The sequence below is a fragment of the Schistocerca cancellata genome, chromosome 1 (assembly GCF_023864275.1).
Source record: "Schistocerca cancellata isolate TAMUIC-IGC-003103 chromosome 1, iqSchCanc2.1, whole genome shotgun sequence".
NCBI classification, from domain to species: Eukaryota; Metazoa; Arthropoda; class Insecta; order Orthoptera; family Acrididae; genus Schistocerca; species Schistocerca cancellata.
Window position 1 is genome coordinate 144,137,495 of NC_064626.1, and position 24,747 is coordinate 144,162,241.

The following is a 24,747-nucleotide window of genomic DNA, read 5'->3' on the forward strand; positions in this document are numbered from 1 at the left end:
GAAATTTACAACCTCTCTTGTAGTTTTGCTCCTGAGAATGCTAACAAAGAATTTAATGCTTCTGAAATATTTCGTATGCTTTCATTCTTTTCTATGATTGTATATCTTCTAGGAAATCGACAAGCATTTGCGACACTATCCCCTAAATTCATTGTCTGTAAGCTTGTACAAGTATCTTTCTCGTCGGAACAGACCACATACGGTACCCAGAAGTGCAGATAAGGTTCCTAATAACTAGCATTCTAATGTCCTGTCACATTTGCAGTAATTGTCTCAATGACGCTTAGTTGTAATATAAATGCAGGTAAGAAATGTATCACTCCAGATGTACAAGTTTCGATACGTGTGTAAGAACTAATTTAGCTTTAAACAGAGAAGCAGCGACTCTTGCACATTTTAATATTTGTTTAGGCCATTAGTAGCATGTGTTACATCTGTCGAGATGCAATGGGACCACAGCCCAAGCAAAAAATGCAGAACAGTTTTATTAATGAAAACTCCTACTTTGGAGGAAAGTTACTCCCTACAAGAGTTTTTGAAAACTGGTGGTTACCACTGAATTTACACATGACCACGGCCGTAATGATGAAAACAGACAAAGTTCAATATTCACATGGAAGAAGAACAGAATGACGTAGTGAAGGTCGATGGGTGATACCAAGTTCCTGGTTGTTTCTGATGCAGAGAGCAATTTCTGGTGACGGCAGAGGTGGTCCCTCAGCCGGTGGTGGCCAGTGCAGCATGGGATGGTTCGTGGCGAAGGTTCCAATCGAGACTGCATTTAGAACTGCGGGTGCACTCAGCGCCTGTACCAGAGCTCGATGTAAGACTAGCTTGGAGCAACTCTGCGCCGCCCTAGATACCTAAGCCACATAGGGATACCAGCATACGTGGCTGCAGAGGCAAACAGGTCCACATAAACGACGACCCCAGGAAGTCGAGCGCGAGATTGATGTGTCATCTGCTGACGTACCCCCTTGGCTCGCATAGCACGATGTGACTGGGGTTGCAGATAAGCCTGGCGATTAGCCCATAAACTATACACCACGCCTCCCCCTTCCCCCCCCCCCCCACGCCATCATCTCAGAAGGTCAGGAAACATGCTCTCCCTATGAAACTGGTGACCCAGGTGACTGTGGGCGGAGGATGTCTGAGTCTGGAACGAAAGATCATAAAAATCCTTTGGAAAGAAATCAGTGTTTGTTGGGGGTACACCACGTTGATTCTGCTGGGGGCATGTGGATCTGGTGAGTAGTGTCATTTCTCACACAAACAGGCCCAAGAGTAGGATGACGAAGGCTGGCGTCCAGTGGTGGCAGTGTCGAGGAACGGAGTCATCCGAGATGTCCCGCGCCAATGTTATAGGCTTGGATCCTGGCCCCACCACGAGGCCGGTATGTGCAGACGCGGAGCGGTGTGGGCGGACCCACATATGGGACATATGTGGTTCAATGTGATGCGAAAGCACTCTGAAAAGGATATGGACAAACTGTGAGGGGTGGAGTGCTTGGAAAGGAAAACTGCGCAACTGAGAGGGCGGACGCGAGTGTGCGAGCACGTTAAAAGTTAACCTGTTGGTCCTGGAGGACATAAATGAGTGTGGAAGCATGGGTAATGGAAAATGATTGTGCTGTGAGGATCGAGATGGGTGCGGTAGCTCTTCAAAGTAAAATCTCTATTCGCAGAGGGCAGAAGAGTGTGATGGGAGTGCAGAGAGAGTGGAAGGATTTGAAACTGTAGTGTGCTGGAAGGCATAGATAAGTGTGGGAACTCTTGGGTGAGAAAATAATTGTGTCTGGAGGACATATTTGGCTGTCGATGCATCGGAAGAAGAGGGAAACGAGTGCAGTGATCGTGCCTGTAAAGGAAAAAAAAAAAAGTTTTCTGAGGATAGACACCGACGACTGGAATTGACATCTCACGCGTAGGTAAGGAACATGATGGGACGGGCACGAGAAAATTGGAGCAACTACGAAAGTTTGCTGGTAAGAGATTTCGTAAGATCTATACATGAGGACAGATGTGGATGCACATTAAGGACCCGGGAAAGAAGGAAATAGCTGCGGTTCAGTCTGGTGGTGCTTGACAACGGAGGAGCGTCTAGGATAGTGTCTGTGATCGTCCAGAGCCTTGATGATACTGGCGAGGGATTCCATTGTGGATCTACAAAAAGAAAGCTGTGCCGGACGTGTCCAGAGGAGGAGCGTCTGGGATGGTGGCTGGGTGCCTCCAGCTGTTTCATAAGGATCTGTGGTAAGTCGGAGAGCAAACGCAGGACTTGAAGTGCCTCTTCCATGTTGAGGACGAACGGGGCATTTCGCTTGTTGGAGAAAAAACTCACTATCAACATCTTCATGATGTGGGTCTCTCTCTCTCTCTCTCTCTCTCTCTCTCTCTCTCCCACACACACACACACACACACACACACACACACACTCTCTCTCTCTCCCACGCACGCACGCACACGCGCACGCCCTCACACGCGCACGCCCACACTCACACACACACACACACACACACACACACACACACACACTCTCTCTCTCACGCTCACACACACACACACACACACACACACACACACACACACACACACACTGTGTATATGGGTGAAGAATACGCGTGAAAGTTTCCATTGACAGAAAAATATCACGTTGTTTCTTGCTATGGGACGAAACTTTGCATTGGAGCCGATGGAGATGCAGGGACCCAAAAAACCCTCATTGCTGACTGATATGAGACGACACTTGGAGGTGGCACTGCAGTCAACGGAGGCAATGGAGTTCGAGAAATCCTTGTCGAAAACTGATAAGTCTTGCACAAGTTGAGGTGCAATGACAACAAAGGCCAGTAAACAACGTAGAACAGCTTTCTTTATTAATAAATTCGTCGTCCAAAACCTCCTCTTTCGGAGAAAAGTTAATTGTTACAGTACAATTAACACTGTATTTACTGAAGTCGAACATAACCTGAGGGTCCGCAGCTCGTGGTCGTGTGGTAGCGTTCTCGCTTCCCACGCCCGGGTTCCCGGGTTCGATTCCCGGCGGGGTCAGGGATTTTCTCTGCCTCGTGATGACTGGGTGTTGTTGATGTCCTTAGGTTAGTTAGGTTTAAGTAGTTCTGAGTTCTAGGGGACTGATGACCATAGATGTTGAGTCCCATAGTGCTCAGAGCCATTTGAACCATAACCTGAGGGCCGTAATGATGAAAATGGTCTAAGTTTAATATTCACTCGGAAGAAGAACAGAGTAAGTTCAGAAGCATACAAAAAAAAGGATGCACAGAAACTAGAGTACCGAATGTAATCTAACGGAAGCGACCTATCGTGTACACAAGCTGCCTCATTGTTCAGGCGTAGGCCTACTGTTTTGCATCCATTTCCTTACTGGACAATCTGTGTCGCGTTTATTGTGGCGAAAGGCGTCAGACAAAGAAAACGCGAAGGGCACTATCGGTAAAGCTGTATCCAAATAAAAGAAGAGAAATACAAAATGACGGTGACGCTTTCTTTGCAGATTTCAGGAGGAAGTCACATTAATGTTTTAGATTTTATGCTTGGGAAACTGCAGCGATAAAGCTGCTGGGAACCGTCCACTTATAAAGCATTTTGAGCTATTTATTTCGTATTTCAGAACAAAATATTTCAGTGACTATTCCTGAGGAATATATGACTGGCGTTCTTAGCCTTTATGTGAAGGTCAACTGACTTTCTATCCGTCATTTGTATTTAATTTTATAACGAAGTTTTTTGTATACTACAATCACAAAAGATTATACATACATTAATATTGAAACTTCTTTATTTAAATGTGTGTCTGTACTTAAATTGTAGAATGGCTGAGAAGATGAAACTTCTACGTTATTTGATTCTGAAACGGCTGAGTAAACCTGAACGTACTGAGCGTACTTTCTCTTTACTTTTTCTTATCATGTCAACACTGACCCACAATATTCGAGTGTAACAAAATCTGACTGCTCAAAAAATTACAACCTGACTTCAAATAACTAATTCAAAAGAATGGTCCTGACTAAAAACAAATCTTAACAATAACCTATACATTTCATTAAGCACACTACCTCACAAAAATCTTCATTACGCTAACTACTGCAATACAGCGAGCGTCAACACTGCCAGATAAATAAAAGATTCTAACTACTAAAGCCACTAATAGGCATGTGGTTAGCAATGGAAAGGTTTTGTTGCAAACCAAATAATGTATTTTTTACCTTATAATGTGACATCCAGTTCAAACAAGAGCATAAATCGTCATTGACATCTAGTACAACGGTATATAATCATGAATAATATTCAATCTCCAAGTCGATCATGCACAGATCGTTAGACTACACTAACACTTCAGACCTTTATCCTCCATCAACGCTAACTTCTCACATCTAACATCCATCACTGCTGGCTGTTCAACTCCAACTGCCCAACAGTACTTCCATCACTGCTGAGGACTAACTTAGAACTACCCAACACTACCGCCGATTAACTTCCAACAACGAGTCCAACCAGCCACAGAGTCTCTTACAGAGAAAGCGCAGTCAGAGATCCAATGCAAAGCGCTACACAGCGCTGCCAACACAGAAGCAGCCCACTTACAATATTCTCAAACTAGACCAATTCTGGAATACCGTAGATCCCGGAATTCACTAGAATGGGGGTTGCGTTTTTTCGTTTAGTATTTTTTATGTCATCAATGGCCTACATTTCAATTTTTAGTAATTTGTTGAAGAGCTCCACGTATGCCGCCCCTACTTCTGTTCATCTACATCTACATACAGGGTGTTTCAAAAATGACCGGTATATTTGAAACGGCAATAAAAACTAAACGAGCAGCGATAGAAATACACCGTTTGTTGCAATATGCTTGGGACAACAGTACATTTTCAGGCGGACAAACTTTCGAAATTACAGTAGTTACAATTTTCAACAACAGATGGCGCTGCAAGTGATGTGAAAGATATAGAAGAGAACGCAGTCTGTGGGTGCGCCATTCTGTACGTTGTCTTTCTGCTGTAAGCGTGTGCTGTTCACAACGTGCAAGTGTGCTGTAGACAACATGGTTTATTCCTTAGAACAGAGGATTTTTCTGGTGTTGGAATTCCACCGCCTAGAACACAGTGTTGTTGCAACAAGACGAAGTTTTCAACGGAGGTTTAATGTAACCAAAGGACCGAAAAGCGATACAATAAAGGATCTGTTTGAAAAATTTCAACGGACTGGGAACGTGACGGATGAACGTGCTGGAAAGGTAGGGCGACCGCGTACGGCAACCACAGAGGGCAACGCGCAGCTAGTGCAGCAGGTGATCCAACAGCGGTCTCGGGTTTCCGTTCGCCGTGTTGCAGCTGCGGTCCAAATGACGCCAACGTCCACGTATCGTCTCATGCGCCAGAGTTTACACCTCTATCCATACAAAATTCAAACGCGGCAACCCCTCAGCGCCGCTACCATTGCTGCACGAGAGACATTCGCTAACGATATAGTGCACAGGACTGATGACGGCGATATGCATGTGGGCAGCATTTGGTTTACTGACGAAGCTTATTTTTACCTGGACGGCTTCGTCAATAAACAGAACTGGCGCATATGGGGAACCGAAAAGCCCCATGTTGCAGTCCCATCGTCCCTGCATCCTCAAAAAGTACTGGTCTGGGCCGCCATTTCTTCCAAAGGAATCATTGGCCCATTTTTCAGATCCGAAACGATTACTGCATCACGCTATCTGGACATTCCTCGTGAATTTGTGGCGGTACAAACTGCCTTAGACGACACTGCGAACACCTCGTGGTTTATGCAAGATGGTGCCCGACCACATCGCACGGCCGACGTCTTTAATTTCCTGAATGAATGTTTCGATGATCGTGTGATTGCTTTGGGCTATCCGAAACATACAGGAGGCGGCGTGGATTGGCCTCCCTATTCGCCAGACATGAACCCCTGTGACTTCTTTCTGTGGGGACACTTGAAAGACCAGTTGTACCGCCAGAATCCAGAAACAATTGAACAGCTGAAGCAGTACATCTCATCTGCATGTGAAGCCATTCCGCCAGACACGTTGTCAAAGGTTTCGGATAATTTCATTCAGAGACTACGCCATATTATTGCTACGCATGGTGGATATGTGGAAAATATCGTACTATAGAGTTTCCCAGACCGCAGCGCCATCTGTTGTTGAAAATTGTAATTACTGTAATTTCGAAAGTTTGTCTGCCTGAAAATGTACTGTTGTCCCAAGCATATTGCAACAAACGGTGTATTTCTATCGCTGCTCGTTTAGTTTTTATTGCCGTTTCAAATATGCCGGTCATTTTTGAAACACCCTGTACATACGCTACACAGCCATCGTGTGGTGTGTGGCGGTGGGTACAACGTGCCGCTACTAGTCATTTCCTTTTCGGCGCTACTCGCAAAGAGAGCGAGGGAAAAACGACTGACTATATCCATCCGTACGAGTCCTAATTCCTCTAATCATATCTTCACTGTTCTTACGCGAAATGCACGATACAACAGTAGCATCGTTCTGCAGTAAGCCTCAAATGTCGGTTCTCTATATTTTCTCGTTATATCTCCTAGGTCACCTACCTTCCAGTGATTCTCATTTGAATTCCCAAAGCATCTCCGTAATACTCGTGTGTTGTTCGAACCTAACGGCAACAAATCTAGTAGGAACCTTCAAAATCGCAGCGCGTCAGCAATCGTTGGTTAATATATTAAAAAACTAACTATTTTTCGGAAAAACACGTTTCCCGACAATATTATACCTGCAGACTCGGCCCATCCGTACGCCCATAAGATGGCCTTTTTTCATTCTAATATTCATCGAGTTACAGCTATCCCTCTTGCACCAGATGCGGTAGAAACTAAACTAGTCACACTTGAGAATATTGCTATAAATGATGGCTATAGGCCTCACTTGGTAAGACAGATGTATAACAATAAAATTAAAAGAAATCTTACGTCTTCCACCCTAGGGGATGCGTTAGATGACAAGCAGGTGGCAACGATATCTATCCCTTACATAGGCAATATAAGTTACAAGTTGGGGCGTTTACTCAGAGCCCATAACTTCAGAGTCGCCTATTCTACTAATAACAGTTTACATAGGAATTTAATCCACTCCTTGCAGAGTAAGAGCGATAAAGTTTCCCAATCAGGAGTATATAAAATTACATGCGGGGATTGTCCAAAATTTTACATCGGGCAAACGGGGCGAGCTTTGAGTCTCAGGTATAAACAGCATATTCCTACTAGAGGCGGTGACGGTACTAAGGGCTCTACTTATGCGGAACACCTTGTGCAAACGGCTCATGCACCGAGCCCTCCAGTTAATATCGAGTTACTTCATGCCGAGGTTAAGGGCTTAAAACTGGATGTTTTGGAAGAAATGCAGATCTTTAAGCATCTGCAACATGTTAAAGACAATATCCTCAATGACCAGCTCCTACTAAGAAATAGAAATTTTTTTGAAGGTTTCGCACCTTTACTTTGTTCTTCATACTTGTAAATCTGGCGATTGTCACATGCGCGCGCTGATTGGCGAGCGCGGTTGGTCAAGCTGTTTATCTTCTTTCTTTTTATCCTCATTTTTCTTTTACGACGAAGGTGATTTTAGCCCGTTGAACACCTCACGTTTTATCCCTATATCTTCGTTACCACGACGTCTTTAGATTACGTCTCCTCAGCCCCCCCCCCACCCCCCCCCCCCCAAGGTAACTACCGACTTTAGGTATAGTTTTTAAGAGTTCCTCCTGCTGTCATAGGTAGCTTCAAATTTAAGTTTCTTTACTAGCATAAGCAACTGTGTGCGGTTATTTTTAGCTTTCATCTCCTATTTAGCTCGTCTCTTGTTCTACTCATTTCATTTTTTGATATACGTTGATCAACGGTTGGGAATATATGGGCTATTTAGGCCCGACCCATGTATAAACTTTCTCGCATTCGTATGCGCACGCACATTCAAGTAACTTCCCTTGTCTTGCGCATAGATAGCGGGTCAGGCGTGTAAGTGAGCGACCGTTTGTAACTGCAGTTTATGGCGGGTCATGGCCCATCGAACAAAGGCCGGTGTGAGGTGGAGCCTACACCATTAAGTTAAGTAGTAGTTTTGACGGTTTACATATGTACTATTTGTGTTTTCCTTTTCTTTTTCGTTTATAAATGTATAGCTACGGTGTTCTTTTAATCATTGACAAAGGTCTTCGTAGGCACCTGTGGGTTTTATTGTTGTTCTGAAGAAGGTGTAATTATCTACGCCGAAACCTGGGTTAACATTTAACACTAGGTGCTTTTTTCGCAATCGAGGCGGATTTTTAGTTTTTTAATAAATCTAGTAGGGGTCCTCAACTGCTTCGATGACTTCCTTTAATCCGACCCGGTGCGGGTCCCAAACACTCGAGTAGTACTCAATAATGGGACACACTAGTAGTGCCGTATATACGGTCTCCTTTACAGATAAACCACACTTTCCTAAAATTCTCCCAATAAATCGAACTCCATCATTCGCCTTCCGTACTACAGTTCTTACATGCTCATTCCATTTCACATTGCTTTCCAACGTTACGCCTGCATATTTAATACACGTGACTGTGCCAAGCAGCGCACTGACAGTACTGCATTCGGACATTGTGGGTTTGTTTTTCCTACTCATCTGCATGAACTTGCAGTTTTCTACATTTTACGCCAGCTGCCACTCATTACACCAACTAGAAATTTTGTCTAAGACATATTGTATCCTCCTACAGTCACTCAACGACAACACCTTCCCATACACCACAGCATCACCAGCAAGAAGCCACAGATTGCAGCATATCCTGTTCTCCAGATCACTTACACACATAGAAGATAGTAACGGTTCTGTGACACTTTCCTGCGGCACTCCTAGTGATGTCCTTATCTCTGATGAACACTCGCCGTCGAAGACAACATACTGGGAATTGCAGGCTCCTCAGTATTTTTCAACCGTTTTCATCAGCACTTTTAATAAAGTTTTAGGCTTATTTTTCTCGTCCTCCTCTTCCTCTGTTTGCCTATTTCGATATTATCTTATTCTTTGCAATAACAGTATACAAAACTTTTTATCTTTTTTTTTAAATTCCCATCAAGTTCAAGATAATACTTGACGCTCAGGGTATCACGTCTCAAATTTTAATCAATGAGCGACACATAGCTCAAGAGGTATGATATCATAAACACTGAGATGCGTAAAAAATGCCGCATCATGGATGAAGTCTTAATATGTCTATAGTTTTAAGACACTCCTGCAGTCGAGCCAGCGTAAGGAAATTCCTGACGCTTGACAGCGTTTTTGACAGCTTTCAACTGCGAAACGCAAACAGCTGTAGGCGAAAATAATCACCATCTATAAAGCTATGAAGAAACGTTGCCATAGAGACGTTTACAAAATTGTGTTGTAAACACGCGAAGCAGCTGATCCCAGAGTACAGAAACTGTCCGGGATATGATACTACAAACAGAGTTCGTATTTGTTTTCGTTCCTAACAGATAAATGGCAAAATGAATTCTCAGGGAACGCCGGGTTTGTCAACCATTTATCTATAAATGTCAGCGTGGTTTCATTGCAGTCAACAGTCATCAGTGCAAATAAGTCGCATTAGAGCATAACCACAACGCGTTACACAACGAAAGTGATTCTCACCCAATCCGGGAAGCGATGCGCTACAGAGCACGCCCTCTAATACCAGCACATTACGCACGCACAAATACGCATGCGTGCTTGCATTGTTGGAAATAAAAGCTCATGTTGAACAGAAAAAAAGGCATCGTATGGACGCATCTTAACGTTAAGATAGTGAGAGAGCAGAACAAATTGGGAAGGCTCTGATGGCGATCACCCAGTTCAACAACTATGCACATGGTACGATAGTATCGTTACACATTCTTGGCTCGTAGGTGGGAAAACTATGACTCAGTTTTCTTGATGTTCTCTTTGAGACAACTGTGGCTGCGCAGTTATGAAATGGATAACACGAAACATTTACAGTATGAGTCTTCAGGCGAACAAGTTACAAACTTCTTGCACATATTTTTAAACCTGTTTAAGCATGCATTGTACTCAAGAGTCTGACCACTAATGATCTTCCAACCAATATCAATAGCAACCGCAGATTTCTCATAGATGGCACATTTACTGTCATGCAGTACGCCTACATTCGACGAAATCTCAAATGGCCGGTTCTGAGCATATTGGGACTCAACTGCTGTGGTCATAAGTCCCCTAGAACTTAGAACTACTTAAACCTAACTAACCTAAGGACAGCACACAACACCCAGCCATCACGAGGCAGAGAAAATCCCTGACCCCGCCGGAATCGAACCCGGGAACCCGGGCGTGGGAAGCGAGAACGCTACCGCACGACCACGAGATGCGGGCTCAAATGTCCAGTCAAATACTCATAGGAACTTAGAATTTTCATCGAATGATAACTTGCTTTAATGGTTCAGAAATTTAAAAAAGACGCAAGTCACAAAATGTAAAACAGTAGTATCCTATGACTAAAACTTCCGTCACTGACAACTAGAACTGCTTAGTTCATTCTAATACCTGAGTGTAAAAATTGATACATATGATTGCATAGGTTGAATCATAGATAAAGCACGTGGATGGCTTTTGTTCATTGATAAGATACAGGAAAAACTGTCTATTTGCAAGGGCTATAGCTTTCAAAACACTCCTGTATCTTACCCGAGAAAGTTGTCCAAGTGTTCAGCAAACTACCAAACAGAAATAACATGGGTCAGGGAAAGTACCCAAAGAAGGAAAATACGCCTGGTCACGTATTTATTAGACTCACGGAAAGTGTCGCAGAAGCGCTGAAACACGTGAATCTTGATGGTAGACACCAACCACGCCGTGAAAGCCCACTTTCAAGTTTGAAGACCTAGTATTAAGTGAAGTCACTGGGAGTACATTAGAGAACCCTGTGTTTTGTCCTGGTAGAGACAAACTTGGACTAATTACAGCACACAATGGAGCACTTAAACAATCATTTTGTTAGCATTTAGCAAACCGAACGGAATTAAACAAAAATACATGGTGCAATGAGAAGCACCTTTTGCCATGCACTTCAGTGGTTTGCGGAATGTTGCAGTAAATGTAGAAGAGATGTTGAAATGGAAGAAACATGAATAGGGACCAGGTGTACGATAAAACTTGTCAGTGTCCGAATGAAACGTTAGCACTGTTCTGTGTATTGTTCTCGTGTAATGCTACCAGTATTTGAGAAAGTCACGTTCTGGTATGAGGCAACACTCTTCTCAATGCAAGATAGCTAGGCTGCAGAATGGACATCACTTCCAAGAGGTTGTTTGCTTGAATATTTCACACCACTCTGCAAGAAAAAATTATACAGACATAATTTTGTTCTTTGTCACTAGGAAATGGATTATTGAAAGAGATTAAACCACTTTTTCAACACAAAAGATGTGTCGCTTGATTCCAAAGAAAATAGCAACATTGAACGAACTGACCACTTTATCTCCGACTAGGCATACTTTGAGCACTAACAAATTAGCCAGTCTTTTTATTATTTGTTAATGTTGATCAAAAAGACGCTAACAAAAATAAAATCAGTAAGCGATCATAAAACTTCTCCATCTTCCCAATGTCCAGTCACATGATGACTTTGTTACATCATTGTCATGTGATGATTTGAAGTATGTTAGAGTATCATAAAACTTCTCCATCTTCCCAATGTCCAGTCACATGATGACTTTGTTACATCATTGTCATGTGATGATTTGAAGTATGTTAGAGTTCAAGCAGCATTGAACCAGTAGTATATGAAATTCACTGCTGAGGACATTATAGCATAGGGCGTACACAGCAGTGGCTGAAGCAACAGTTCATTTCACAATATGATGGGCTCTACATCCCTGAACAATTTTATGGGCATTAGTGGAAACTATTTTCAGGAAGAACAAATAAAATTGTGTTGCAAACTGTTTCCGATATGTATTATATGCAACAAAAAGGAACGTAACATTGTTTTTAGTGGCCTTTTCGCCTGCCAGTCGTAATTCCAGCCATTAGCACTTTCTTTTCCTACACATAAACCTACAGGAGCCACATGAGATGGCATCGCTACAATATATTAAGTCTTTCGCAACATCTCACACAAATGTATTACATCTCGTTAAGGCCGGCCGCTGTGACCGAGCGGTTCTAGACGCTTCAGTCCGGAACCGCGCTGCTGCTACGGTCGCAGGTTCGAATCCTGCTTCGGGCATGAATGTGTGTGATGTCCTTAGGTTAGTTAGGTTTAAGTAGTCTGGGGGACTGATGACCTCAGATGTCCCATAGCGCTTAGAGCCATTTTAACATCTCGTGAAAGTTTTACGTTATTTGTCTGAATTATGTTTCGTTTGCGGTATCTTGAAACCTTTTAAGGTATTGCAAAGCTACGTACTCGTGTTATATAGCTGTACTGCATTGTCATTAGGCACAAATATTTATCATCAGTGGTTTATTAACATTCACCTATGCATGCAACATGTAAAGTATTTGTCACATGAAACTTAGACGTCTAGTTTTTGAGAATCATTTAGTGGTCTTCAGATTAAAGATGAAAAGGGAAGAAAAGAAGTTACAAACAATGTAATCTACCAGCACAGAGTTATGATCTTGATTCTCAATAAATTCACCAAAGAACAACTCTCAACAGCGCAAAGAGCGGCGAAAAAGTCTGTGCCAGGCTTTAAGACAGAGAGAACAAGTGATATAGGATTTGTTGCTTAAGATGAGTGGGTTCCTGGAGTAGGCAGTTTCTCTGAGACGACGCTGAACTCGTTCTGATACCAGAAGCAAACGACTGTCAGAGAAGAGGCGAAGATGTGGCACAAACTGGAGGAAATTACTTGAGGTGTACTTCAACATTTCTCTCTCTCTCTCTCTCTCTCTTTCACACACGCACACACACACACACACACACACACACACACACACACACACACACACACATAAAGAGAGAGGGAGAGAGAGACGTATGAACATATGTCAGTTGCTAACCATAATCTTTACAGTATTATTTAGTGAGTCAGTCCTTGCTAAAATAATCAGTTCTCTGGATTGACTCACACAAATCACGGAAATGTGGATATTTGATACAACCAGCTTTCAGACCTAACAATGGCACTTATCTTAAAAACATCACGACTTTTATATTGATACATATTTCAATGTAAAATTTCCTGAGATATTTCTCTATGAGAGCTGCTTATAATTAAACCTGTCAATTTTCATATTACATTTGTGTTCACAGTGTATGGGAAATATAATAACGAGAGAAATGACGAATTGTGAGGTGACAGTTAAGCAGATTAGCATACCCCTGAGATGCTACAGTTTCTATCGCTGGTGACATTCCGTGGCAGAAAAGTCCCCATAAGATCATGCGAATTAAAGTAAAGCAAAGTCACGCAACGGATAACGGATCATCTAATGAAATTACCAGGCGTGACCCAATTAAACTTGAAAGTTTGGATACCGCTCCTCACATGGACGTATTGATAACGGGATCCACCAAACTACGAAAGGAAACTAAGGATCACTATAGCAACCTGACTGCTAAAAGACATCAAAAATGCTTTAGCCATTGAATCAAGAGTACAATCAATTATCAAAAGAAGAACGGATTGCAAATATGTACTATAGCATTGGCACAGATAGATGGATACTTGAGAGAAACTATATAAAACCCTATGGCAAAGATGACCAATGTTTGCGGAAAAAGTTAATGAATTTAAAAAAGGCCTCGGAAAAGCATGAACAGATACAGGCTGGGGCAAATAGAAGTTGCCCAGACGACTGGATACGACTGGACATGAATGTATGTATTTAATCACACACCGTGACGCGGATGGCCGTCACGTGATCCACACCGGTTCAGAGTGTGAATGAAGCAGTGCAAAGGGGATGATGTTACTCACAGCGGAGTAGCGGGTGTCTGTTGTGTTAAGTGAAACAGGATCGTGGAAACGGCATGGTCAGTTGCTTGCTGAGAAGTTTAATGGTGACATGCAACGCTTAGTCCAAAAATAATGTCAAACATGATCTGTTTTGAATAAGTCAGAAAACGCAACGTGGCGGCACTGCGAAAAATGTGGCTGTATTTCAGCAGCAAGAGACCGGAATATCACGTCGATAATGCGAACGAATACTCCACCTACACCTGCAAGTGTATCCCTACCGAGTGTCTGTCGTTCATGCAATAAAATAAGCAAACGCTACCCAGTCTTCCAGTTTCGTGAGTGGCTGTTCTGTGAGACAACAACGAAAGACATGGCCATGTATCTATTCTTTATGTCTATTGAAGCCCGCTTCCAATTGAGTGATTATGCCATCCATCAGAATCACAGGTTCTGGGCAGCGGAGAATCTGCATAACTTCCACGAAACACAGTTGCATGGTCAGAATGTTGGGATTTGGAGTGCAGTGTCTGTACGCCGCATTATTGGTCCCATCTTCTTTATCAGACCTAACATCGGCACGCTACATTGCCAACATTTTGAAACCATTTGTGGCAGCATTAACAGAGGAATAACAGATCTACAGTTACTCCCAACAGATTGGAGGAACCACCCATACAGCCTGCCGAACCTTGGAGCTCATTTACGAAGTCTTCAAGCCTGACAGAGTTGTCGCGCCCCTAGCTGGCCACCCACGTCACCTGGTCTGTGAGTGTGCGATTACTTTTTTTGGTAGCTCTCAAGTGTAAAGTGTATCGCAGCAACCCTCATAATCTTCAACAACTGCAGTTGGACATTTCACATGAGATAGCAGAAATTCCAGCATTCCAGCTGCGGTCCGGCTTCAGAAACTTGCTGTTAAGGGTCCAAAAGTTCCAAGAGACGTATGGTGGTCATTTTCAACATCTGCTGTAGTCAGGTTAGCCCTGTATTTCCGTTTCTCTGCTGTGTTCCTTTGTGCCCTGGATCTCTGTTCTCTGGGCCACTTTTATTCGGCCCACCATGTATCTGTACTCTCGCCTAAGCGCATGGTGCAGCTATCAAGTTCTGAAAACTAGATCAGCAAGTTGAAATCTTGATCCAGTACACACCATGTGATCAAAAGTATGCGGACACCTGGCTGAAAATGACTTACAAGTTCGTGGCGCCCTCAATCGGTAATGCTGGAATTCATTATGGTATTGGCCCACCCTTAGCCTTGATGACAGCTTCCACTCTCGCAGGCATACGTTCAATCAGGTGCTGGAAGGTTTCTTGGGGAATGGCAGCCAATTCTTCACGGAGTGCTGCACTGAGGAGAGGTGTCGATGTCGGCCGGTGTGGCCTGGCACGAAGTCGGCGTACCAAATTATCCCAAAGGTGTTCTATAGGATTAAGGTCAGGATTCTGTGCAGGCCAGTCCGTTACAGGGATGTTATTGTCGTGTAACCACTCCGCCACATACTGTGCATTATGAACAGGTGGTCGATCGTTTTGAAAGATGCAATCGCCATCCCCGAATTGCTCTTCAACAGTGGAAAGCAAGAAGGCGCTTACAACATCAATGTAGGCCTGTGCTGTGATAGTGACAAGCAAAACAAGGAGGAAAACACGACCACACTATAGCACCACTGCCTCCGAATTTTACTGTTGGCACTACACACTCTTGCAGATGACGTTTACCGGATATTCGCCATAACCACAACCTGCCAGCGGATCGCCACATTGTGCACCGTGATTCGTCACTTCACACAACATTTTTCCACTGTTCAGTCGTCCACTGTTTACACTTTTTACACCAAGCGAGTCGTCGTTTGGCATTTACCGGCGTGATGTGTGGCTTATGAGCAGCCGTTCGTCCATGAAATCCAAGTTGCCGGCCGAGGTGGCTGAGCGGTTCTAGGCGCTTCAGTCCGGAACAGCGCGACTGCTACGGTCGCAGGTTCGAATCCCGCCTCGGGTATGGATGTATATCATGTCCTTATGTTAGTTAGGTTTAAGTAGTTCTAAGTTCTAGGGGACTGATGACCTCAGATGTTAAGTCCCATAATGCTCAGAGCCATTTGAACCATTCTGAAATCCAAGTTTTCTCACCTTCCGCCTAACTGTCATAGCAGCTCTAGTGGATCCTGATGCAGTTTGAAATACCTGTGTGATTGTCTGGATAGATGCCTGCCTTTTACACATTATGACCCCCTTCAAATGTCGGCGGCCTCTGTCAGTCAAGGGACGAGATCGGCATGTACGGTTGTGTGCTGTACTTGTCCCTTCACGTTTCCACTTCATTATCACACCAGAAACAGTGGACCTACGGATGTTTAGGAGTGTGTAAATTTCGCGTACAAACGCGTGACGTCTAATCACCTGACCATGTTCGGAGTCCGTGAGTTCTGCGGAGCGCCCCATTCTTCTCTCTCACAGATGTCTATTGACTACTGAGCTGTCTGATATGGATTACCTGGTAGTAGGTGGCAGCACAGTGCATCTAATATGAAAAACGTATGTTTTTGGGGGTGTCCGGATACTTTTGATCACATAGCGTAGATGACTCCGCGCTCGCCTCGCCTCGGTGAGTGTATATGCTTATCATTCTAACGCTGTGCAAGAATGGAAGAGTTGCGTCAGAGAATTATAAGTTCAGCATCGGCATTTGACTTCTGCTCTATGTGTGAGGCATCTCGCTTTGCAACTCGAAGACCAAGGGTGCCGCCTTGAACCCTGTGGTAAGCCGTCTTCTACGATGCCTTGAGAAGTGTTCTTTACGGCAGTCTACGAAGAAGTATGTACTTACTCTCCTCCACAAAACATGTAAGAGGGCTGTACGAACTTCGTCACACCGATCTGATTCATATTAGAGGGGTGTGTAGGGGCGACGTCAACATTTGTAAAGAGGGAGGCGCAACTCGCAGAAGATCGAGTTCGAAAAAGTTAGTATGCTTATTTTTTTTTGAATGGTCGCGAACGTTTAAAGAGTCCGCAGCAAAGTCAATAAGCGAACAGCTTTCTAAGCGTGTGGTCTCTGGATCGAATCTCGCTGCACGTAACCTTTTTTTTTTTTATTCCAACGATATTCTAACAACTGATTTTTTATGACTAAGCGGATTATCAATATCTAAGGAATAATTTATTGTTATCATAATCTTTACCCTGGAAATTGGGGTTTTTCTCTAAAAATGTGAAAGCGGTTTACCTATCTGACCGCAATCTGCAAGTGCGTTCCATCAGCCCGTTTTACCGGTAGCTGTACAGGTACGTTTAGACCTATCGTGAGCCGATTTCCCAGGTATACGTCCAGGTACGGTGCGACTCACCGCATGGACCCATTTATCCAGTACGGTTCGACTCACAGCATGAACCCATATTCCCAGTAATCATACGAGTGGTTTTTGACCAAGGGAAAGTAAGCTGCAAGACACAAGCAAGCTCCGTAAAGTACAGGGAGAAGAGAAACACCAATCACAACCCCAGAACGTGTTCAGTAACTTGTTAGTTCCAAAGCAGTTACATTCCAATACGCAAAGACGTGTGTTTTTGCAAATAATATAGTGATGTGTACTGTAATTCGACAGCAAGAGAAAGTGAACCTGACTGTGAAGCCGAATCGTTTTAGAATGAAGTTTCAAAAATGTGATTCTAAACGGCACTCGTGTATGGTAAAGAGCTCCTTCCCCAAAACAATCTCATCGCTTCGAAACATTTTGCCGTAATAACTTAAATACATGGAAATTAGAGACCAAATATCTCGGGAAATCATCTAAATGGTAGCGGAGAAACAACTATTGGTACAACACGAAGTAGTTGCCCATCAATGAAGAATGTCTGTTTCGTGAAACTGAAGAAGTCGCTGCACTTTCATCACAAGATTAGGAGGCCAAAGAGAAGCAGGCGAAAATTGACAATGATTATGTTCCGCTGGATTACAAGATTAGGGTCTTCAACATAGCTGAAGAACATCGACGATGGAATTTCACCGCTCTTTATAAAAGGGGAACATCACGCCTTAAAAGCATAAAATATTTGAAAAGATGAGAAGAATACTTAAAACAACATGGAACGAAGAATGAACAACTTAAAACAGTTGATTCGTGGACCTACGATCGTTTCGTAAAACTCAAGAATGTAATCATCAGGAGACGACGACAAAATTCCATCAGTGAGGTGTTGCTGCTGCTAGCCAATTTCATTTGAATTTTGAAGCTTCTCACTCGTGGGTCGTGCTCTTCAAACGCAGACATCGGGTTCGACGGAGAAAAATCGCTAGATTTGTATCCGAGAGTGAAAGCGCTTGACTGCAGAAAGTCCTTGATGCAGCATCAAGTTTCCGAATCTAGACTCGAACCCTCGTACCGACAAGGATTTGTGAGTAACACTGATCAAACAGGAATTACAAAGAAAAGTAGCTGATTCATTTACATCATTTGAAATACAATTTTTACATACCATACGACACTAATTTGTGAATTACATATGTTTTAAGGTGCCAATATCAGCTTACGACCAAATACTCGCTAAACGCGGAACAAAGGTGATTCTTGTATAACGAAAGGATATTCATAAGGTGAAACATCCGCACACTTCACAGTAAGCTGTAACCTTATTCGGAAAATTACTATCAACAAGAGATCGTTGGCTCATTTGGACTAACGGTGATAAAATCAACTGATGAGTAAGCACAAAATACAAAAATGTTGAGATAGCATCTCCAAAGTCTGGAAAACTTACAACAGCATTACACAAGAAATTTCTAATCGATATTTTGAAGCCGTACGTGAGAGAACAATAACGTATTTTGCTCCTCTGCTTATGTGGATAGCAAACGAACCCGGGTTTCTGCGACAAAACTATTCAAGAAGGAGAGGGTTTGCCAACGTGCAGTATTGAAGCAATTCCTCCAAAATACGCTCTACTAGTGCAGCCTTGCGACATTTACTTTTACAGTCAGGTGGAAAAACCTTACAAAGTGACTACAAAAATATCGTATATCAACAAACGAAATAGAGCAGACTGCGTAAAAATGTAATCAGTCACACGTCATCTATTGTCTGCACCAGTATTCGGTGATATGCTTCGATACGCGTGGTACGCTGCAAAATTGTGTGATGACTGATTGAGGAGTTCCTAGATAACAGGACGCAGCATGTCATTCTCAATGGAGAGAAGTCTTCCGAAGTAAGAGTGATTTCAGGTGTGCCGCAGGGGAGTGTCATAGGACCGTTGCTGTTCACAATATACATAAATGACCTGGTGGATGACATCGGAAGTTCACTGAGGCTTTTTGCAGATGATGCTGTGGTGTATCGAGAGGTTGTAACAATGGAAAATTGTACTGAAATGCAGGAGGATCTGCAGCGAATTGACGCATGGTGCAGGGAATGGCAATTGAATCTCAATGTAGACAAGTGTAATGTGCTGCGAATACACAGAAAGATAGATCCTTTATCATTTAGCTACAAAATAGCAGGTCAGCAACTGGAAGCAGTTAATACCATAAATTATCTGGGAGTACGCATTAGGAGTGATTTAAAATGGAATGATCATATAATGTTGATTGTTGGTAAAGCAGATGCCAGACTGAGATTCATTGGAAGAATCCTAAGGAAATGCAATCCAAAAACAAAGGAAGTAGGTTACAGTACGCTTGTTCGCCCACTGCTTGAATACTGCTCAGCAGTGTGGGATCCGTACCAGATAGGGTTGATAGAAGATATAGAGAAGATCCAACGGAGAGCAGCACGCTTCGTTACAGGATCATTTAGTAATCGCGAAAGCGTTACGGAGATGATAGATAAACTCCAGTGGAAGACTCTACAGGAGAGACGCTCAGTAGCTCGGTACGGGCTTTTGTCAAAGTTTCGAGAACATACCTTCACCGAAGAGTCAAGCAGTATATTGCTCCCTCCTACGTATATCTCGCGAAGAGACCATGAGGATAAAATCAGAGAGATTAGAGCCCACACAGAGGCATACCGACAATCCTTCTTTCCACGAACAATACGAGACTGGAATAGAAGGGAGAACCGATAGAGGTACTCAAGGTACCCTCCGCCACACACCGTCAGGTGGCTTGCGGAGTATGGATGTAGATGTAGATGTAGATGACCAAGAACGAAATGTTTGCTTCATGAAAGATGGTGCACCACCCCACTACCTAGCTGACATCCTGGATATCCTGGACCGCTTTCCAGGTCAATGGACTGGCCATGATGTGCCAATTGAATGGCCCCTACGTTCCCCAGATCTGACACCACTCAATTTTTTTCATGGGGATTCATCAAGGACATTGTATTAGTGACTCTGGTGCCGGATTCTCTACCTGAACAACCTGAAGAGCAAGTATTTACGCTGCCGCTGAGCAAGTTACACCTGCAGTGCTACAGCGAGTTTGGGAAGAAATTGACTTCTGATGGGATGTGTACAGGATGACCAACAGAAGCCACGTACAACATCTTCAGTTTAAGGTAAAAAACCTTAAGGGGAGTTGGAACGCTCTATCCCGCCAATGTTAAATTTAGTGACTTGGCTTCCTTGAATTTCAGGAACCACTGTAGCCATTGACATGAAACTGTTACAGGACATTAAACTGTATGTTCTGAGTCTACTAAACTACAATAATTCCATTCAGCCACTGCATTCGGAAATACAATTTTTTAAATTACACAGATAAAATTTTGTGTACTTTTTTGTACGTTATCCTAAATAATTTTAATTATAAATAACATTATGTTCTTCCTCCAGTTCAGTAGACCCAGAATGTCTATGTTATTACTCCCTGAAAATCTGAATACTCTACTCAAAGTGGTTTCTCAGGTTTAGGTAAAAATGCAACAGAAAATGTAAATTCTCATGAACGACTTCTAAAGTTTCAAAAGACTGTAACTCACTTAATATATGCTTAATTTTTTTTCTATTTTTAGTCACTCAGAAGCACCCTGCACCATTCTGTATATCATCCTCTTGATCTTTTTCCAAGTTTTTTCTTCATTCTGGACTCCTTAGTGGCCAACTGTGCTGCATACTCTGCTTCATCAATGCTAACCTTGTCCATACGTTCAAGTTCTCTGATGCAGTTTGCTCCAAGATTAAATCCCATATGCTGTAGCACTTGCACCCTACCAATTTTGCCATAATTAAAAGCAACAACAGCATCACTGACCCCCCACTTTAGTGTCTTCATTCCAACAAATATATCTTTTAGTAAGTATTGAACGACTTGGGATTTTGAGTCTGACCATGCAGTCAGTAATTCAAGATTTGCCAGGTCTCTGTAAATAGGATTTATGATATCCATGACTGCGGCTGGGATGGAATGTTTATGGCTGTATGGATTGTTTGAGTACTGGGCTTTACGGTAATTGCATCATGAATCAGGCCCAGGAGGGCAAAGGTGGTGTACTGGTTTTTCATCAGTTGACAATCTATGGAAGAAAGTAGCCAATACTGCCTCCTTCATTTTCAACAAATCCTTAGTATTATTTCTAATGGCCATTCCATAATACTGCTGTAGTTCATCAATAATTTTGTCTGTCAGCCTTCCTCTTATGGTTTTACCACCAGAAAGTTTCTTGTCTCTCAAACTTTGTTTTAAGTTCCTCAACCTGATGTCCATTCTCTTCTGGACATGGCCAACATCCACAACCTTCTATATAAAAAATTACCGATTTTATTAGACCTTGAAGTAATACACGTAAAAATTTTAACATTTTCAACCAGTTTAGATTATATTTAAAAAAAAATACCTCCCATGTGAATTTGCAAGTGATATATATATATACAGGGTGGACCATTGATAGTGACTGGGCAAATATCTCACGAAATAAGCATCAAACGAAAAAACTACAAAGAACGAAGCTCGTCTAGCTTGAAGGGGGACACCAGATCGCGCTTTGGTCGGCCCGCTAGATGGCGCTGCCATAGGTCAAACGGATATCAGCTGCGTTTTTTTTTAAATTGGAACACCCATTTTTTATTATATATTCGTGTAGGATGTAAAGAAGTATGAATTTTTTAGTTGGACCACTTTTTTCGCATTGTGATAGATGGCGCTGTAATAGTCACAAACGTAAAAGTACGTGGTATCATGTAACATTCCGTCAGTGCGGACGGTATTTGCTTCGTGATACATTACCCGTGTTAAAATGGACCGTTTACCGATTGCGGTATAGGTCCATAACGTGTTGCTGTATGTCTATTGTGATCAAAATACCCAACGGGCGTGTGCTATGTATGCTGCTCGGTATCCTGGACGACATTATCCAAGTGTCCAGACCGTTCGCCGGATAGTTACGTTATATAAGTAAACAGGAAGTGTTCAGCCACATGCGAAACGTCAACCACGGCCTGTAACAAATGATGATGCCCAAGTAGGTGTTTTAGCTGCTGTCGCGGCTAATCCGCACATCAGTAGCAGAGAAATTGCCCGAGAATGTTACATCAACATCGATTGCACCCGTACCATATTTCTATGCACCAGGAATTGTATGGCGACGACTTCGAACGTCGTGTACAGTTCTGCCACTGGTCACAAGAGAAATTACGGAACAATGAGAGATTTTTTGAACGCGTTCTATTTAGCGACGAAGCGTCATTCACCAACAGCGGTAACGTAAACCGGCGTAATATGCACTATTGGGTAACGGAAAATCTACGATGGCTGCGACAAGTGGAACATCAGCGAGCTTGGCGGGTTAATGTATGTTGCGGCATTATGGGAGGAAGGATAATTGGCTCCTATTTTATCGATGGGAATCTAAATGGTGCATTGTATGCTGATTTCGTACGTAATGTTCTACCGATGTTACTATAAGATGTTTCACTGCATGACAGAATGGCGATGTACTTCCAACACGATGGGTGTCCGGCACATAGTTCGCGTGCGGTTGAAGCGGCATTGAATAGCATATTTCATGACAGGTGGATTGGCCGTCGAAGCATCATACCATGGCCCGCAAGTTCACCGGATTTCTTTCTGTGGAGAAAGTGGAAGGATATTTGCTATCGTGATCCACCGTCAACGCCTGACAACATGCGTCAGCGCATTGTCAACGCATGTGCGAACATCACGGAAGGTGAACTACTTGCTGTTGAGAGGAATGTCGTTGATGGACATCATTTTGTGCCTTTATTGCATTGATGTGGTATTTACAGGTAATCACGCCGTAAACAGCACGCGTTCTTAGAAATGATAAGTTCGCAAAGGTACATGTATCACATTGGAAGAACCGAAATAAAATGTTCAAACGTACCTACGTTCTGTATTTTATTTTAAAAAACCTACATGTTACTAATTGTTCGTCTAAAATTGTGAACCATATCTTTGTGACTATTACAGCGCCATCTAACACAAAGCGAAAAATGTGGTCCAACTAAAATATTCATATTTCTTTACGTACTACACGAGTATGTAGTAAAATGGGGGTTCCTATTTAAAAAACGCAGTTGATATCCGTTTGACCCATGGCAGCGCCATCTAGTGGGCCAACCATAGCGCCATCTGGTTTCCCCCTTGAAGGTAAACGAGTTTCGTTCTTTGTAGTTTTTTCGTTTGACACTTTATTTCGTGATAAACTGCAAATTTCATAATGAGATAAAAATCCGTAAATGTGAAAAAAATTCCTTTCTAGCTCCCCTTAATGTGTTTCCCTACAATAAAACACTAGACACAACTGTGTATCTTCTTTCAGTCTTTCTTTTGCTACTGTCTTTCTCCCACATTGTGCGCATGGTCGGCAGGGTTAAGTACGGATTTGGCATGTTTAAATTGAAGGGGTGGTCGGATGCCCTTCCTGCCGCGACCCCATACCCCCCGGGACGGAATTAGTGTACCCCAGCTGTCTGCGTCTAGTGTAAATCGTGAAATAGTGTGAATGTGTTTCAGATGTCTGCGAGTCGTGGAACTGAGGCGGGACGAGGGGACCAGCCCGTTATTCACCTAGGAGGATGTGGAAAACCGCCGAAAAACCACATCCAGGCTGGCCAGCACACCGGCCGTCGTCGTTAACATGCCGGGTGGACTCGATCCGGGGCCGGCGCGCCTACCCGAGTCCAGGAAGCAGCGCTTTAGCGCTCTCGGTTATCCTGGTGGGTTCTGTATATTCTTTCAGTGAATTTAGATAAATATTTAAAGTTGTAAAGTCCTTTTTGAAACACCCTGTATAAGTGACACAAGGTACAGCAACGACCAAAAAAGCACAGCCGGAAAGCATATAAGGACCCAGACATTTTGTACTAATGTCACTTGTGTTAGTATCGAAACCCTACCACGAAAGGGACTCTTACACTTGGGGTGCAATCTAGAATGCTGTTCCAGGACCGCAACTCATCTCTGCGTCAGGGCAGCCCCCTCTCAGGTCACAGGGCGCCGAGTCGCAACTACATCGGGCGTGCCCAGCCCCAGGGACCAGCGCGCTGATCACCAATGCGAGTGGGTCACAGCTATTACGTCACCCACGCGAGGTATGCAAGACGTGCTGCCGCATACACCACCACGCTAGGAATTCTTGGCCAATTGACTTGCGCCGCATGGCGTCGCCCTGCGTCTCCCTGGGTTGTAGACCTCTTCAGTGGTGTCAGAGTATTGAAATCGCCTTTTCAGTGCATAATATGAAGCTACACCCGATGGTACAATATCACTATAGATATTCCGGTTTCGGTTATGACATGTTCGATATGCCTGTCAAGCTTGGCGATTATGTGGTGCAGACGAATAGCGAAATAACTTGACACACTGAACTGGTGGAAAATCTATGCTGTCGATGACATCCTGAATGGCTGTTTTC

The 24,747-nt window shown here is 43.2% G+C and overlaps 1 protein-coding gene across 1 annotated transcript in view; it reads left to right on the top strand.

Annotated features, from left to right (window-relative positions):
- Positions 1 to 23,951, top strand: part of LOC126167159 (heparan sulfate glucosamine 3-O-sulfotransferase 5) — a 152,534-nt gene extending 128,583 nt beyond the window's left edge. The window contains exon 5 of the mRNA XM_049920456.1: positions 23,847 to 23,951. The gene's annotated coding sequence lies outside the window, so the exon portion shown is untranslated. The remainder of the gene's footprint in view (positions 1 to 23,846) is intronic.
- The last annotated feature ends 796 nt before the right edge of the window (positions 23,952 to 24,747 follow it).